The 17,631-nt window shown below is 34.6% G+C and overlaps 1 long non-coding RNA gene across 2 annotated transcripts in view; it reads left to right on the forward strand.

The window, feature by feature from the left end:
* LOC141503299 (uncharacterized) overlaps positions 1–17,631 on the forward strand; it is a 182,375-nt gene that overhangs the window by 29,156 nt on the left and 135,588 nt on the right. The window contains exon 4 of one of the 2 annotated variants that reach the window (XR_012472805.1): positions 7,822–8,014. The exons of the other annotated variant lie outside the window; for it this stretch is intronic. This is a non-coding gene — a long non-coding RNA (uncharacterized LOC141503299). Of the gene's footprint in view, positions 1–7,821; positions 8,015–17,631 lie in introns of those variants that run through there. 2 annotated transcript variants of the gene reach the window in all.

Consider the following 17,631-nt stretch of genomic DNA (forward strand, 5'->3'; position numbering starts at 1 on the left):
TTTCATTATTTGGGGCATAACCTCATTTGTACCTCCAAATAATGACATATGCCAGGAGAATGTATACTAAACTCTAAAGTGATAACTAGGAAGGGGAGAAGTATAATTGCATCCGGGCACTAAGATTTATAGAAGATTTTTGATTTTTAGTAGCATAGGAACAAGAAAGCTAAGCATGTAGTAGCAAAAATATCTCCCACATCTTCCCTTCCTCTCTTCCTATTTCTATCTTTTGGTTTATTTTTCTCTCTGTCCTTCCATCTATTTCTTTCTGTTACTGCTTTCTCTCTTTCTGTCTTTTGTTTCTATCTCTGTGTCTATGTCTCAGTTGTGACCTGAATTAGGAACCTTTCCTTTCTTTCTGAAAATAATTCACATTTATGTAAAGCACGAGTATTTTCAGAGAACATTATATGTATTCCAAAAATGTATTCTCACAACACTATGAGGTATGATATGTAAATATTATTTGCCGCATTTTACAGATGGAGCCAGTTGAGATTTATAGAGATTAAGCAATTTTAATCAAGATCAATGAATCTAATGCTTCCTCTTTACCATACAGTGTCACTTAAAGACCATGATCTTTCTTCTCACTTCTGCTTCCCCATACTCCTACCATTTCTTTGCTTTCTTTTATGGCTTCCCAGGTACCAGTCTCAGTCTTAGTTTCTCTGTTGGAACTCCATTTCAATTAAATTTTGGACAATTTTAAGGTACTTATCCCATGTAGAAAAATTGCTTGTTATAACCAGGCTAGACTGGGAGTCTACATTAAATTTGTTGTTGTTGCTGTTGTGACTGCTGCTGCTGCTTCTAATTACTAACTGTGTGATTTTTGAGTAGCAAGCTATTTCACATCTTGTTTCTCAGTTTTCTAATCTGTGAAGTAAGGATGTTGGATTAATATATCTGATATCTAGACTCATTCCTAATTCTGAATTTTATTTTCCATTCTCATTGTCTCTCCTTTAAGGTCCCTTCTATGTCTGACAGTCTGTGTTCATGTTGCAAAGTTCCTTTTACTCACAAGTTCCCACCCAGGCCTGACATTTGATGATCTTATTAGGGTGAAGTTCCTTGGAAGGAACAATAGTTTCCTTTTTTATCCTCAGTATATAACCTGGTACCTGATACATCATAGACATTTAATAAAAATGTATTGATTGTGACCTAACATCTCTTTTCCGTTTTAAAAATTTCTATATTCTAAGACCACTTTTGAATCTGTCATTCTATGATTCTTGTCACACTTTGCCATTGATAGGCAGCCATAAATAAAAACAAAATCTCTTTTTGGTACAATTTAATTCAATGCACATTTTCTTAGGATTGTGCCAAGGAATTGAGTTGACCTCATGTATGCCTCAATGTTACCTGAATTAGGAAACTTTCTTTTATTTTTGAAAATAATTTATATTTATACAAAGCATGACCATTTTCAGAGAACATTTTATATACTATAACTATGGATCCTCATAATAACACATATGTGGTTTACTCTGCAAATATTTAATCAAGGTCAATGCACAAAGGGAATGAGTTGAAAGTGGGTTAGTTGCATGGTGGAGTGGATAGGGTACCAATTCTGGAATCAGGAAGATTTAAGTTACTGAGTTAAAATCCACCCTTAATAGCTGTGTAACCATAGGCAAGTCATTAACTTAGTTTGCCTCAGTTTTCCCATCTGTAAAATGAGCCAGAGTGGGAAATGGTAAACAAGTCCAGTTTCTTTGCCAAATAAATCCCACATGAGGTGACAGAGAATCAGCTTAAATGACTTGAAAGCAAAAGGAGCTGGAATATGAATTCAGCCTTCTGACTCCAAGGCCATTTTTTCAGATTGACTTTCTTTTCCACTTCTTTGAATGCTGCTTCTTTACCATATAGTTACCTAGAGACCACAGTCCCAAATGTCCTAATGTCTCTTTCTATACATGTGGGACAAAATTTAGAGAGATTATTAAAATAGAGAAATCTCTAGTTTTTTAATTGCCCAGTCCTGAAATATTCTTTTTTCTGTTCAATATTTTTTTAGAATCTTTGCTATCTTTTTGCTTGTATTATTGTTATGTGCTTCCAGTCATTTTCCTGCTAATGATCTCTCCTACACATTGTGCTGGATTACCATTCCTATGACCCAGCTCCATGGCACATGAATCCCCTGCTCAGAAATCTTAAAGACTGCAATTCTTTCATCAATATGACGGTGATAATGTTAGCTAGCATTTATATAATTCTTGGAGTTTCACTAAGTACTTTATAAATTTTATCTCATTTCATTCTCACAACAACCCTGCTGGTGGATGCTGTTATTATTATTATTACCATTTTATAGACAGATTTTAAATGACTTGCTGAAGGTCAAAATGCTAATAAGTGTCTAAAGTTTGGATTTGAATTCAGATCTTTTTGACTATGGTTGCAACACTCTATTCACTGATCTGCTAGGCTTTGTCATTATTAAAAAAAAAGTTTTTTTAAAATTGAATTTGTCTGGAATTTGGGCTTGTTGTAGTCTGATTCCTAATAAAAATGGGCAACTTACCATTTGTTGAAATCTTGAATTTTTCCACCTGTTATCTTCATTCATTTTCTATTCTCCTTGCTTCTCTCTTTTGAACCTCTGCCCCAACTACCATCCATAAATGTTGAAATCTTAGACATTCTTCATGGCCTAGTTCATATGTTCAAATGTCAAGTTCTCTACAAAATCTTTTTTAATTTTCCACAGTTAGAGATGCTAAGATAATGGAGACAAATAGTGTCTCTTCATACTGAATACTCATAAAATTCTGTACCTTTTATGACTTCTAATTCAATTTTAGATTAAATTTCTTTGTGTAGACATTTATTCATAAAAGGTAGGTACCCTGAAGGCAAGAGAAATGTTTTATTATTACTAATATTATTATTTGTGTTCCTTTTAGGCCTTAGCACAAGGTTGTATTCTTAGGAGGTACATATGAAATATTTGTTGAAATTTTTGACAAAAACATCATTGCCACCATTTTGCCTAAAGGGTCAGTTTCATTATGGGATCAGGAAAGTAAAACTATCTTCTTGAGTGTAATTTGGCTTGTAATTTTATAGCCAATGAGAGAAGTGATTATTAAGTAATTAATTATTAATATTGGGGAAACACAGGATTTATCAAACCAGCACCTGAAATACATTGGTAATAGGAGGCAAAGGAGATTGGATTAATTTTCTCCTCAATCTTGTTCAGACTCCACACAGAGGGTAAAATTCATTGTATTGTTATCAGGTTTTGGTGGGGACAAATTCCTTGATAGGATTGTCTAAAGATAGGAGTAATTTGGAAGTAAATGATATGATATGATCACAGTCCCCTAACCCAGCATTAGACTAGGTCTACCTCTAATTATAAAGTTCATTCTTTATTATTTTTAGAGTCAATTTCCACCTTCAAGAACACTCACTTTTCTAAAGGCATATAAGCTTTGAGTGGCTTTAGTGGGGATCTTTGGCATTTAAGATTGTTACTGACCCCCTTTTATCAATTATATTCTAGCATGATTAATAACACTATTAATTACCTAGAAATTGTACTTTTTTATACACCACATAGTTGCAGACAAGCCAATTTGTAAATAAATTCTAAGATATCATTTACTTTAGTTGAATAAATAGGAACTAGAAACCAAGTACTTTTAAAAAAATAGCTTTGTTATTTGACTGAATTCAACTATATATTTTTCCTTTACTTTCTCCCAAACAAGTTGGTATATGTAGACAGCCATTATAGTCAGGACATAATGGGAATAATAGGGATAAGACAGTATCATAGATCCTGAGAATCAAATATGAACTGTCAGCTTAAAACTGTGACTGAATCCTATTTCCTGATTATGGCATACTGTTAAAGACAACTGGACTAACCAAGAAGATACTCTTTTATTGACATTTTATTTTTTCCAAATACATTCATTCATAAGCCCATGCATGTTGTTAGAAAATTTTCTTTCACCCTCCCTTTCCATCCCCATCTCCTCAGTGGCAGAGAGGTTAATATTGTACATGTACTTTTTTTTTTTAACATGCTTACAGATTAGACATTTTCAATTGAGGAATTAGTATTAAGAGAAAGACATACATGAGATAATTTTTAAAAAGTGAATGTAGTGTTCATCATATTCTGAAGGATTTTTGTTTTGTTTTGCTTTTCTTCCTCTGAATGGGGATAATATTGTCCATAGACAGTCTAATAGAATTTTCATAGCTCTCTGATCTAAGAAGAGCTGCATCCATCAAGGTTGATCGTCTCACAATGTTGTTAATGTGTTAAAGTGTTCTCTTGATTGTGCTCCCTTTGCTCAGCATCAGATCCTGTAATTCATTCCATGCTTCTCTAGAGTCCAGTCATTTATGAATTCTCATATAAAAATAGTATTCCATAATATTCATGTCTCATCTTTTTTAATTTTCCTATTTCTGTGACTAGTAACATAATTCTTACCAGGGTTTTAGGCTGTTAACCCTCAGCTCTGAGGTTTCTCTCTCTCTCTCTCTCTCTCTCTCTCTCTCTCTCTCTCTCTCCATATGTGTGTGTGTGTGTGTGTGTGTGTGTGTGTGTGTTCAATTGCCAAGTCTTGCCTATTCTATGGTTCACAATATCTATCCATTTTCTTCTCCGTTCTTAAATAGCTACCATCCCAGTTCATACCTTTAACACCTCTCATATTTAGATTATTGCAGTAATTTTTAAATTTATCTCCTTGTCTTTACTGTCTCTTTTCTCCAGTCCACTCTCCATATAGCTTATATATGCCCAACAGACATGGTTTATATCTTTTTTTTTTAAGCTCAAGAACCTTTAAGGAATCCCTTTTTTACTATAGAGAAAAATTCATTCTATTTTTTTTTTGGCATTTAAGCCCTTCACAATTTTCTTTAATCTCTTTCTCCTGAATGATATCACATGACTCCCACTCATTCATAGAATTTTCTAGTCAAAATGGACTAATCAAGCTCAAAGAGAAATTGGGTCACTGAACCATACCTTAGGATTCCTGAGGACATATTGATTTAGAAAAACTACATGTCCTAATTTAGTTTAAATTATCTTCTTAAATATTTTCCAATTGCATTTTAAGATGGTTTGGTGTTCATTCAAGATTGTTGCTAGTTGTAATGTAATTTTCAGTTTTGATACCTATGGATCAAGGTGTGCTATGTTCAGTTTTCTATTACTGTACTCAGTTTTTTAGAAAGTAGATTTTAAAATTTTCAGTTTGAGCAGTTATAAAAAAAAGTTGACAAATACTACAATTTGGGTTTGCTCATTGCTTTGATTTAGGGAAAATGTTAATAATGTACATTAAATTTAAAAGTATATCTTGCTCTTTATTTCTTTGGGGGAGGGCCAGCTGTTAAACATTTACCAGTACATCCCTATATAAATGACATGCTGTCTCCCATCATAGATCCTGTCCTTCATGCTGGAATAGTGTTCTTTCTGACCTTTGATTTATATAATCCTTGGGGTTTTTTTTTAAAGCAAAACTCAGTTGTGATGATCAAAGTGACATTTTTCTTGAATTCTACAGCTGTTGGTATTCTCTTTCCTGTAATAAACAAAAATTACTTTCTATTTACTTACTATGCATGTTTGTCCCTCTGAGTACTTTTTCTTTTTTTTTTTCACCCCTAGAATATTAGTTCTCTAAGGGCAAGAATTAACTTTTTGGGGCTGACATTCCTATAGTCTTAACAATGCCTGAAATAAAGCAAGGGCTCAATAAATACTTTTTTCTTTTCTAGGTTTTTGCAAGGCAAATGGGGTTAAGTGGCTTGCCCAAGGCCACATAGCTAGGTAATTATTAAATGTCTGAGACCGGATTTGAACCCAGGTACTCCTGAGTCCAGGGCCAGTGCTTTATCCACTGCGCCACCTAGCCGCCCCAATAAATACTTTTTTCATTAGATTTGAAATGGAAAACTAATTTGGCTGTCATGTAGTCCAGTCTGTTTTAGTGATCTCCTGTATGTGTGACCAACTTTCAGCCTTAACTTCACTTTGGAGTGAAAAGATCATAGTTCAAATCATGATTTTGCTAGTTATTACTTGTATGACCTTGAACAAGTCACTTAAATTATTGGGTCAAAGTTTTCTCATCTATAGAATGTGGTGGTTGAATTAGATGATTTTTGTAGTCTTTTCTAGTTCTAAGTCTATGCTGCTATGATCCTCTGACATCAAGTCATTGGGAGTACAGTATTTCAGGAGACAACTTGTTTCATTTTTAGACATCTCTAAATATTTGGGAAATTCTGACATTGAACCAAAATCTGACTCCCTGAATCTTCCACTGAATTTTCCTGGTTTTTCCAAATGGGACTAAGCAGAATGAAACTATTCCACTCTTCAGTCATATAATCTGTAAAATAGTTGTAAAGCCTAATCATGTTTCTTTAAGTCTTTTCTTCTCTGGTCTAAATATTCTTGATTTCTTAAACTTTTCTTTACACAACCTATTTTTGAATCCTTTTCCTCTCCTGTTAGTCTTCTTATGGACATGCTCCCATTGGTCACAATATTCATTTCAATGTCAATTGAACAATCAAAATTTATTAAGCTTTGTGATAGGAAATGTACTGAATACTTGGGATACAAAAAGACAGAATATGACTTCAAGGAGTTTATAATCTAATGGAGGAGACAACTTGCAAAACAAGTATATGCAAATTAAACTAGCTACAGGATAAATAAAACAGAATCAATAGAGGCTGGGCACCAGAATTAAAAGTGGTTGGGAAGGTTTCCAGCAAAAGGAATTTTAATCTCAAAAAAAATAGTACCTGCAACTGAATACAATACTCTCAAAGTGGAATGAGGAGGGAAGAGTACAATAAGATAATCTTTTCTCTTGTTCTAGACATCACTTCTGTTTAAACAGCATAAGATCAAATGGGACTTTTGGCAGTTACATCAAGGATGACTCATGGTGTGTTTGCCATCCACTACAAAATTCAGGTCTTTTTTGCATGAACTACTATTAAAAAAGACCTTCCCCATATTGAACTTGAATGCTTTAGAACTGAGGTTTGTTTTACTAAGACATCAGGCAGAGAATTAAAGTTTATTCAAATTGCCATTGAATTCTGAACCAAAATGGAGTTTGTGTACATGTGACACCAAATACTGGGGTAAAAGGTGAAAAGAGCAATTCTTAATCTAAACTTTTTTCTAGATTATTTCCCATCAGGTATCTAGATGGCTCAGTGGAGTCAGGAGTACCTGAGTGCAAATCCAGCCTCAGACACTTAATAATTACCTAGCTGTGTGGCCTTGGGCAAGCCACTTAACCCCATTGCCTTACAAAAAAATCCTATAAAAATAAAAAAATAGATCATTTCCCATTATGATAATACCTTAGCTGGAAATTTCAAGTGAATTCAGTCTCTCATTGTATTTTTCAATGTGTAGTTGAACATTTTATATCATCGTAGCCTGACCTGAATATTCAGATTAAAGCAGTACAAGAGAGTCTAATGGGAAGCTTGGTGGCCAAAGTGCCAGGCCTGGGAGTGAAAAAGACTTACTTTCATGAGTTCAAATCTGGGCTCAAACACATATTAGCTATGTAACCATGGCAAGTCACTAAACTCTGCTAGTTTCAATTTCACCAGCTATAAAATGAGATAGAGAAAGAAATGGCAAATCATTCTCAAATGGGGTCACATAGAGTTGGACATGACTGAAAAAATGATTGAATAACAAAGAACTTTAAATTCTGCCAATTATTTATATCACAGGGACAATTAATAACTCAATTAATTAATTTGCCTTTGTTTCAGCTTTTTTTACAAAAGGAAAAGAACCAGAAGATTGTAGTTGTATATTGTTGTAGATTTGGAGTCTGATATCCTGAGATTGAATCATGCCTCTCATACTTGTTACTTTAGGTGAAGCATTTCTTTTCCTGAACTTGAACTTTCTCATATGTAAAATAAAATTGTTGGACAAAAATGATCTCTGAGGTTCCTTCTATTTCAGCACCTATGATTTTATAAAGAGAGTGATGACAAGGTTAAATTTGAGTCCTTAGTGATTATCAAATAGATATCAGATTTCTTTCTGCCAAATGCTAAACAAAGCTGACATTCCTCAGCTCTGATCTGAGAGGTCTCATTTCAGCCCTTCAACAAATCAACCCAAAGACCCAGCCTCCCCCATGTAAGCCATGATAATGCTTACTGACCTCATATGGGTGTGGTGAGTACCCAAGTTAATGTCTGCAAAGTGCTTTGATGGTGGAGAGTGCTGTGTAAATGCTCAGAATTACTAAGGTAATGCAATGCGATGATTCATCCATCACTCCCTTCCCTTTCAAAATTTTGCTAGATAAATCAAGACTAAACACTTTGAGGTCAAAGGAGAACAAGCTACCTGAAGAGTAATTTCCATATGGGAATCTCTAGGGGGGACAGAGTTTGCCCCAGGACAAATTGCAAAACAGGTTGTCAGAAGCCAAGTCTGAGGTTTGAAGGCCCAGCCTCAGGCCCAGGTATCAGGTAAAGTACCTAGGAACTGAATCTGAGAGCACACCTTCTTAGTTGTTTTCCCCAGGTGCCTCCACTCCCCTAGACTCGATGCCACTTGCTTCCACAAACCCTGACCATGAGGCCATTGGCACATAGAAACTGACTCTCTTTTTCCTCCATAAACAAATCAATCAACAAACATTTATTAAATACATATTGTGTATCAGGCAATGTGCACAAGAGATAAAAAAAGCAGTCTCTGTCCTCAAGGATTTTACAGTCTAATGGGGGGGGGAGAGAACATGCAAACAAATAGTTACAAAGCAAAATACATGCAGAATAAATAGGAAATAATAACAGAGAAAAGGCAACGGAATTAAGAGGAGCTACAGAAGACTTTGTAGAAGGTGGTGATTTAAAAGAAGCCAGGGAAGTCATCAATGGAACACCCCAAGGTTATATGTTCCAGACATAAGGAATAGTCAGATATTAGGCCTAGAGCTGCAAGAGAACTAGAGAGAAAAAGATCTTGTTTGTTAATAGGCAGGAGGCCAATTTCATTACACTGAAAAGTTTATCAGGGAGTAAGGTATAAGAAGTCTGGAAAAGTAGGGGGAGGATAGGTTATAAAAGGTAGAACATTTTTTTTATTTGCTCCAAGAGGCATTAGTATACTATTAGAGTTTATTGAGTAGGGGGTATGGCTTGACTGTACCTATTTGAATAAGCAAGGTTTGAGATGATCAGGGTCGACTAGAGTGATGATTGTCAGAAGAGGAAAAAGGTGCATATTTGAGAGATGCAGCAAAAGTGAAATAAAGAGACAATGACAGCAAGCTTGGCTATGGGGATGTGTGTATGTGAGAGAAAAATGAGGAATCCAGGATGACCCTTAGGTTTTAAGCCTGAGGGGCGAGGAGAATTGCATGTCCTCCAATAGTAATAAGAAAGATAGAAGGTGGGGAGGGTATATAGGGAAAGATAATGCGTCTTATTTTGAATATATTGAATTTAAAATGTTTACTGGAAATTCAATTAGAGATGTCTAAAAAGCTGTTGGATATTCAAGACTAGATGTCAATAGAGAAATTGGGGCAGGAAAGGTGCCTTTGAGATTCAGTATAGAGATGGTAATTGAGTCTCTAGGAACTGGTGAGATCATCAAATGAAGAAGTATACAGGAGGAAGGCACACAAACTTGACATATACTCTTTAAATGAAGATAATTATAATGAAAAAAAATGCCTCAAATACCAGTCATTGAAATGCAGAATTTCTTGTTGGAAGTGATTTTACCATTAATTCAGGTCAAAACATTGTAGTACATAAATCTCCTCTAAAGCAATGAGGATAAATGGACATTCAACTTCTTCTTCTTTTTTTTTTTTTTTTTTTGCGAGGCAAATGGGGTTAAGTGGCTTGCCCAAGGCCACACAGCTAGGTAATTATTAAGTGTCTGAGACTGGATTTGAACCGAGGTACTCCTGACTCCAAGGCCGGTGCTTTATCCACTACGCCACCTAGGCGCCCCAGACATTCAACTTCTTGAAGAACTCCAATGAGGAAAAACCTTTTACTTTTCAGTGCAGTCCACGGACCTTTGAATAATTCTGTTTATGATTTTTTTAAACCAATGGTTTCCTCACAGCTTTTACTCGTAGCTCTAGGCTCTGCCCTCTGGAGACAGATTGAACACTTCTAAATCTTATTCATCACGGCACTCTTCAAACATGTCACCCATAGACCACCTCCATTCCCCGTCCATAAATTCAGTCTCTTCTCTGGACTAACTATTTCCAATCCTTTCTATTGATTCTCAAATAATGTCATCTTTCTGATGACATTCCTCTGGATGCTTTCAAACTTGACAATATCTTTCCTAAAATATAATACTCAAAACAGAAGACAAAACTGTCCTTATGGTCTGACTAGGGTGGGATACATTGAGACTATGAACACTTTAATGACTGAAAATTATGCTTATCTTAATATAACTTAAATTGTATTATATTAAGTATTTTTTTGATGCCATCAATTGATTATTCTACTATTGATGTCTCATTGAATTTGCAAATACATTGAAGCATCTAGGTCATTTTGAGAAATTTTTAAAAATCTAATCATGCTTCCTCCAACTTATATTTGTGAAGTTGATATTTCAACCTCAAGTATCAAACTTTAAATTTTGTCTTTTAAATATTATCTTATTTAATTCAGCCCCAAAGCAGTAGGCCATTATGGACTTGGATCTATCCTTGGTACCAGAAAGACTTGAGTTCCTCTGATGCACACTAGTTATATGTTCCTGGGCAAGTTAGGTAACCTCAGTGCTCTGGGTATCTCTCTAGATTATAAGTGTAGAAATATACTAAGAGATTTTTCTCATGAAAAGATTTCTCTTTACCAGTGATATCATAGGTTCAGGCCCTGTCCCTATCAATTCATTCCAAATTCTTTAGCCTCTCATTATCTTCTTATATCATGATGCTGTTATCCAGTGTGTTGACTATCCCTACTAGTTTTTTGTCATTTCTGAATTTTATAATCATGTCCTTTATGACTTTGTCTAGGATCATTAAAATGCTAGATAGCAATAGTCAACTCAAATATAGGTACCTAAGGTCCTTCAATAATATTTTAGTGCTAGGAAATGTCAAATAACTACTAAGTTAGTCTCTTTAACAATTTCTAAATCTACCTAATTATACTATTGTCTAGTTCCCCTCTTTCTAATTTATTAGTATAATAAACTTTATCAAATATTTTTTCTAAAATTTAAGTGAGCTATAGTTATAGCATTCTTCAGGTCAACAAAAAAAGGAAAATATTTAGACTGACATACTCTGGTCTTTATGAAACCATGCTGGTTCTTTGTGATTGCTGCTTCTGTTTCTAGGTCTTTGCTAATAATCACTTTGATAATTCAACAAAGAACTTTTTCAGGATTTGAAATTAAATTCATTGACTTAAAGTTTGCTAGTTTCATATTCTCCATTTTGAAAATCAGAATATTTGTTCTTTAGTCATTTACAACTTTCTCATTTTCTCTTAATTCTGAAAATACAGTGTATATATCTATCTATCTATCTATCTATCACATACAGATACACATATAGGTAAATATATGTGTATATATAATATACATATGTCTATACAGGTATGGTATTTATACACATCTGGATTTGTTTCTTAGACCACTTTAAGAAATAGAATGGAATGCATTCTGGTACATTAGAATCAATGATTACAGTGACATTTCTAATCCTGTATATTCAGAGGAGGATAAGATTTGGAGTAGGAAAGGACCTTAGAGACGATCTAGTTTGAAGCCTTTATCTTACAGAGGAGGAATCTGAATTTCAGAAATCCAGAAAGGAGAAGTAGATTTATAAAAATATTAAGTAGTTAATCAGGATTAGTATTTAGATTTCTCCATGTCTTCCTTTTTATGGGGACTTACTCTTTGTGACTGAAGTCTTAGACTCATCTTCATGCTTCAATAATTGCTTGATTATTTCTATTCCTATTTATTAGGTTTTCAGGTACTTTTGCTACTAAAATAATAGTTTGAGAACTAAGTAGAATTCTGGGGTTAGTAATTCAAATGAATATTCCTTCTTTCTTTTCATGTAGTCTTTGATCCAGAAAAAAGAACTTGACTCATACACAAAATTTTTGAAATAAGACATTCAGAGTATGAAAGAGTAGAGTTAGAAGAAGATGCTGGGCATGAAGGAGGTGAGCAACAGTTAGGATGGTAGTGACAAAATCCTTAGTCAAGAGAGAGAAGCATTAGCACAAGGGAAATGGGGAATCATGTAGAAATAGAAGAAAGCTGAAATATGTAAGTGTAAGGGGAGAGAGAAGGAATAGTGATTGCCTGTCAGGTACTGCAGATGTCTTGGATCACAAAATACAGAATGAAGCTATTGGTTATAATCATTACCAAGAACTGAAGTAAGTTCAAGAAAGTAGAATTTCTCCTTAAATTCCCCTCCCCATTCCTGTCTAACAGGGGCTGTTAGTCTTTTTTCTTGTTTCTTCTTAAGTTCTTTCCTATATCCATAGCTGGTTTCATATTAAAAAAAATCTATGACTAGTCATGAAGGTTTTTCCATGTTTTTATACTATCTATGGCAAAAAAGATGAATGAAACCAAGGGACATCTGGAAATACATAAAATTTGAATTAGGGAAGAAAGCTAAATAGCTTTCCAAGTGTTAAGAATATTTCTAACTATAGGCTTTTAGCTATTATGATTTTATTAATAACTTTTTCATCTGATATAAAATTCATAACATAATAGATAAAGGGACCTGATGGACTTGGAGGCTGTCATGTTGTCCCCAAGTTAGAAATGAACCAGTTGGTGTAACAACTACTTTAGATTTTAGAAAAACAGTTATAGAAAATGGAAGCGAAGGAGGTAAAAGAGGTCAACTACAGAAGTGACAATTCTGTAAGAATCTTTTCAGCAGTGCTAAACCTCTTTTTTTTGGGGGGGGGCACATTGGATCAAGCACAGGCCTGCCTGCAGTCAGGAGGACTTAAGTTAAAATCTGACCTCAGATATTTACTAGCTATGTGATCCTGGGTAAGTCACTTAATCTTGTTGGCCTCAAAGCAGTCTGGAAAAGGAAATGTCAAACTACTCCATTTTCTTTGCCAAGAAAACCCCACATGGAGTCACAAGAGTCAGATAAAACTGAAACAATTGATCAACAATGACATCACCTAAAGCTCTAAATGAGCAGATTGTCCCAGAAAACTAAAAACATATAGGGGATATTTAAGCTAGATTGAGGAAATAAGAAGGTCCAATAAGGAACAGGGCCACTGTTTTGGTTGGATGGCATGACAATAATTGACAGTCAAGGGAATGATGAATTTTGAATTCTATTTGAAAATTGAAATCTATGATATATAATTAGAGGGACAAACAGGGTATATAGTACTGGAAGGAAAATTTACACTGGGCACCTGGTGGTCTAGGTTCTAGTCTTGACTCCTTCACTAAGTGACCATGTACACTTCATCAATTCCCTAAGCCTCAGTTGTCTCATTTATAAAATGAGAGCAATGAACTAGATGCTTTCAAGATCCTTTTTTAAAATCAGAAAATCAATGGCTCTAGAAAATGAATCTCTTTAAAAAAGAAGGATTTCCATGGTTAAGGTGAAGTTTCCTAAATCTTTGACATGATTTTGGCAAATAGTCAAATCTGAGAGCTATCCTAAGCAATTTGTCATACTGAATAATCTTGCCTTTGTAGTTGTAGTATCAGGAAATATTAGGGAACAAAAGTGTGATTGCTGTCAGAGCAAATGAAAAATAATTGTCTTCACAATTTTTAAAAATATCAATTCAAATGTAATTTAAATTATGTAATTAATTATCATTCAATTTACTTTAATTGTTTCATAAAGCAATTCTTTGAAAGGAAACTTGGTATTTGAATAGATCACTTTGCTTGGAGCCAGATGAAGTTTGGATTTGAGTTATACTTCTGACATTGATTAGCTATGTGAACAGGGGCAAACTTCTTTCAGTCTTAGTTTCTTTATCTATAAAATGGAGTTTGTAGTACAAAGCTCCCAGAGAGGGTGTGAGAAGCAAATGAGATAATGAAATTTGTTTTATGAATGTACCTGTGATTTCATTTAATCACGGACTTCCTTTTTTGAAAACTCCTTCGACCAATGCAGGACATAGGCAACTAAAAATTTTGCAGTTTAGAGTAGTGCATTTACATGTTAAGAATCTAGTTCATAGTAACACAGTTAGATTATTAGAAGCATGACTTGAACTGAAGTTTTTCTGATTCCAAGGACTGTTCTTTGCATTTTATGCCACCTTGCCTCATCATCATCATCATCATCACCCTCACCATCATCATTGCTTTATCCTTCAAAGGTCTATATTATATATCATATTTATTATTAGTCAACTCATCACCCTACCTTTCCTCCCTATAATAAACTGTGAAATCCTTGAAGGGAATAAGGTAATTTATTTCCCTTTGTGGCTCATACAGATAAGTAGCCCAATTAATATTTTTAATATGTTAACTGCTACATTGATCTAGTCAATATTATATAGCAATGAAATAGAATTTAAAAAATGGTTAGTTTACCATTTCCTTTTTTTTGGAATTTTCTTGGATTCTTAGAATGAATGAATTCAAACATTTGTTAAAGATGTAAAAAGATGATTAGTTTTTGAAACTTCCAAGTTCCCTTCCAGTTCTAGTCTCTGTAATTCTATATTATCATATATGAGTCTGGTTCAGTGGCTATCATGCTTGATTTTATAGAACATTTTCCCATTTTATGTGCAAATGGACATTGGTTGGTATATGTCTATTCTTATAGGGGAAGCAATGATAGTATCTCACATAGTTCATTCATTCATTCATTCATTCATTCATCTATCTAGTCTTCCAACATTTATTAAATTAAGCATCTACTTTATGCATAACAGTAAAAGAAGGCACAAAAGTTTTAAGAGATAACAGTTGAGTATTCTTGGGACCTCAATTATAGGGAATAAATCAAAGGTCTTGATAAAAATAAACTTTCTAAGAAAGACTAGGGAGATTTCACAAATGAATCAAGGTCTTAAGTGAAGAGAGTCTGCTGTGGGGCAATAAAAGGGACTATAGTAATTATTCCAGTTTTATCTCTTATCCCTTCTCTAAGCATTTTTCTTGCCCTTTTGTCTCTTTTTTTTTTTCAAAGCAGTACAATTGAGTGGCTTGCCCAAGGTCACATAGCTAGGTAATTATTAAGTGTCTGAGGTTGGATTTGAACTCAGGTCCTCCTGACTTTAGAGCCAGTGCTCTAACCACTGCGCAACCTAGCTGCTCCCTAACTAAATTTCTTAATTCATCTACTACTTTGGGCCTTTGAGGAAGAATTAAGAAAAATAAAGAGAGGAGACTTTCTCAAGAAACACTTTATTCGTCATTTATTTGCTTAGTCACTCTATTGAAAGAAGGGAGAAGCAAATGAATGGGTCTAAAGGAGTAGTTAGAGGAGCACTTTGGAATTTGTTCATATCCCAAAGTAAGGTAGAATTAGTACAATATCTTCCTCTATTTGATACACATTAGCTGTGTGATCTTGGGAAAGAACTAAGGCTTTTGCCGGCAGAGTTTATAGACTGAAATTTTAAAGTACTTTACATAAATTTTCTCATCTGATCCTCATAACTCTATAAGATGGGTGTTATTATTTCCATTTTTATGAGATGGGAATCATGTGGGTGGCATTCAGAATTTTGATTTCATTAATGGTAAAGAAACTCCCTTTATAGATATCTGGATTAAGTATTTATTAAGTATTTGTGACTTATAAGGTAGTTTGCTTTTTTAAATTCTAGGGATACAAATCCAAGCAAGAAAGATAGTCTCTATCCTCAAGGAGCTCATATTCTAAAGGGAGAAAGATAACACAAGGGGTAATAAAAAAAGGGAGAAAGGGTGAGGAAAAGAAAGGGATTTTAGAAAGGATTAAGGTAAGGTGAAGAATGGTTGGGACACTTCTAAGATAGTAGTTCTGAGGAGGATGTCACTGGTGAAGAAGAGAGGAGAGACCCAAGAGGAAAGATTCTTAGGATAATAGTTGAGCCTGTCAAGAGGATGAAGAATCTATATAGCCCAGGTGAGTAAAAAAAAATCTACCAAAGCAGATCAACAATTGTTCTATAGCTTTTAGTCTTAGAGAGTGACAAAGGGGGCACTAAGTGATTTTGACTTGCCCAGGGTCACAAAGTCAACATATGTCAAAGTCAGTTGACCCCAGAACTTTGTTTTCTGAATCCAGTGTTCTTCTCCTGGCCATAACAGATTAAGAAATCCACATAAAACCTTGCTTTCCATATCAATATTACCCTCTGACATAGAATGGATAATTTTAGTGTGGCAGGAACATGTGGGCTTTTCCACAAAGTCTGTCTGGGCACCAAACAGGGATCCAAGGTTTATGAACTATGTGATAATGAAGATGGTAATAAAAAATATGAAGCAATTGTTGCTTAATAAAGGCAAGAATAATAGGAAATGTTGCTCAATGCTCAACTTGCTCTGTTTCCAAGGCAGCAGTATTTGTGTGTGTGTGTGTGTGTGTGTGTGTGTGTGTGTGTGTGTGTGTCAGTGTGTATGTGTGTGCCAAGAGAGAAGTAAACTCAGAAGAGCTGCCAGAATCCAATGACATATTTCCTCTCAGTAAGATGATTGGGGGGAAAAAGGGAAAAAAATCCCCACAACGAAAAACAACCAATGGTCTCAGTGTTTAACACTATACATGGAATGCTAGAAAAACCACAGATCCTATTATTTACTGGAGACTATTGTTCATATAGAAAAGAAAGTCGTTTTACCAGACATCTTTATGAGCACAGAAAAGATGAAGTATCAAAGCCATGATTGGGGAAATAGATCTATGTAAGTGACTTTCCATCCAGCACTCAAAGATTTTCAATCTATCCCCCGCCCCCATGCTCCCTAAGGGAGCTGTCTGGATAAGGAAATGATTGCTCTATTATTGAACAGAGAGAGAAAAAGAGAGAAAAGAAGGAAAAAAAGAAAGGAAGCAAGGAAGAAATGAAGGAAGGAAGACATTGAAGGATCTAGGCCTCTGACATGCCTAAAATGTACACACTTTCTCATTCATTGTTATTAGATTATAGAGCAAGAAGGAAATAGCATTAGTCCCCAGAATACTTGTCCCTTGACTTAAGTGTACTTTTATTTCTCCTTTAGCCAAATTTCAAACCAGGTTGTTTGTACATAAAATTAATTCTTTAGATTGTCACCCAATGTTTTACTCATTGGTGTAAGTGGATAGAGATCTTGACTTGCTGACAGAAGACCTGAGTTCAAATCTTCCCTCAGACTATAGAATCCTGGACAAGTAACTGTCTTCTCTGTTTCATCAATAGTGAAATAAAGGTGTTAGGTTTGATGGTCTCCAACTCCAAGTTTAAACTCTGACCTTTGGAGAATTTTGGGGAGAATAAAGACAAGAAATTTATAGGATGATTGACTATAAATAGGCCTATGAATAAATAAGTTGTGATTTATTTTTTTGGCAAGGCAACAGGGTTAAGTGACTTGCTCAAGGT

This window comes from Macrotis lagotis, chromosome X, assembly GCF_037893015.1.
Source record: "Macrotis lagotis isolate mMagLag1 chromosome X, bilby.v1.9.chrom.fasta, whole genome shotgun sequence".
NCBI classification, from domain to species: Eukaryota; Metazoa; Chordata; class Mammalia; order Peramelemorphia; family Peramelidae; genus Macrotis; species Macrotis lagotis.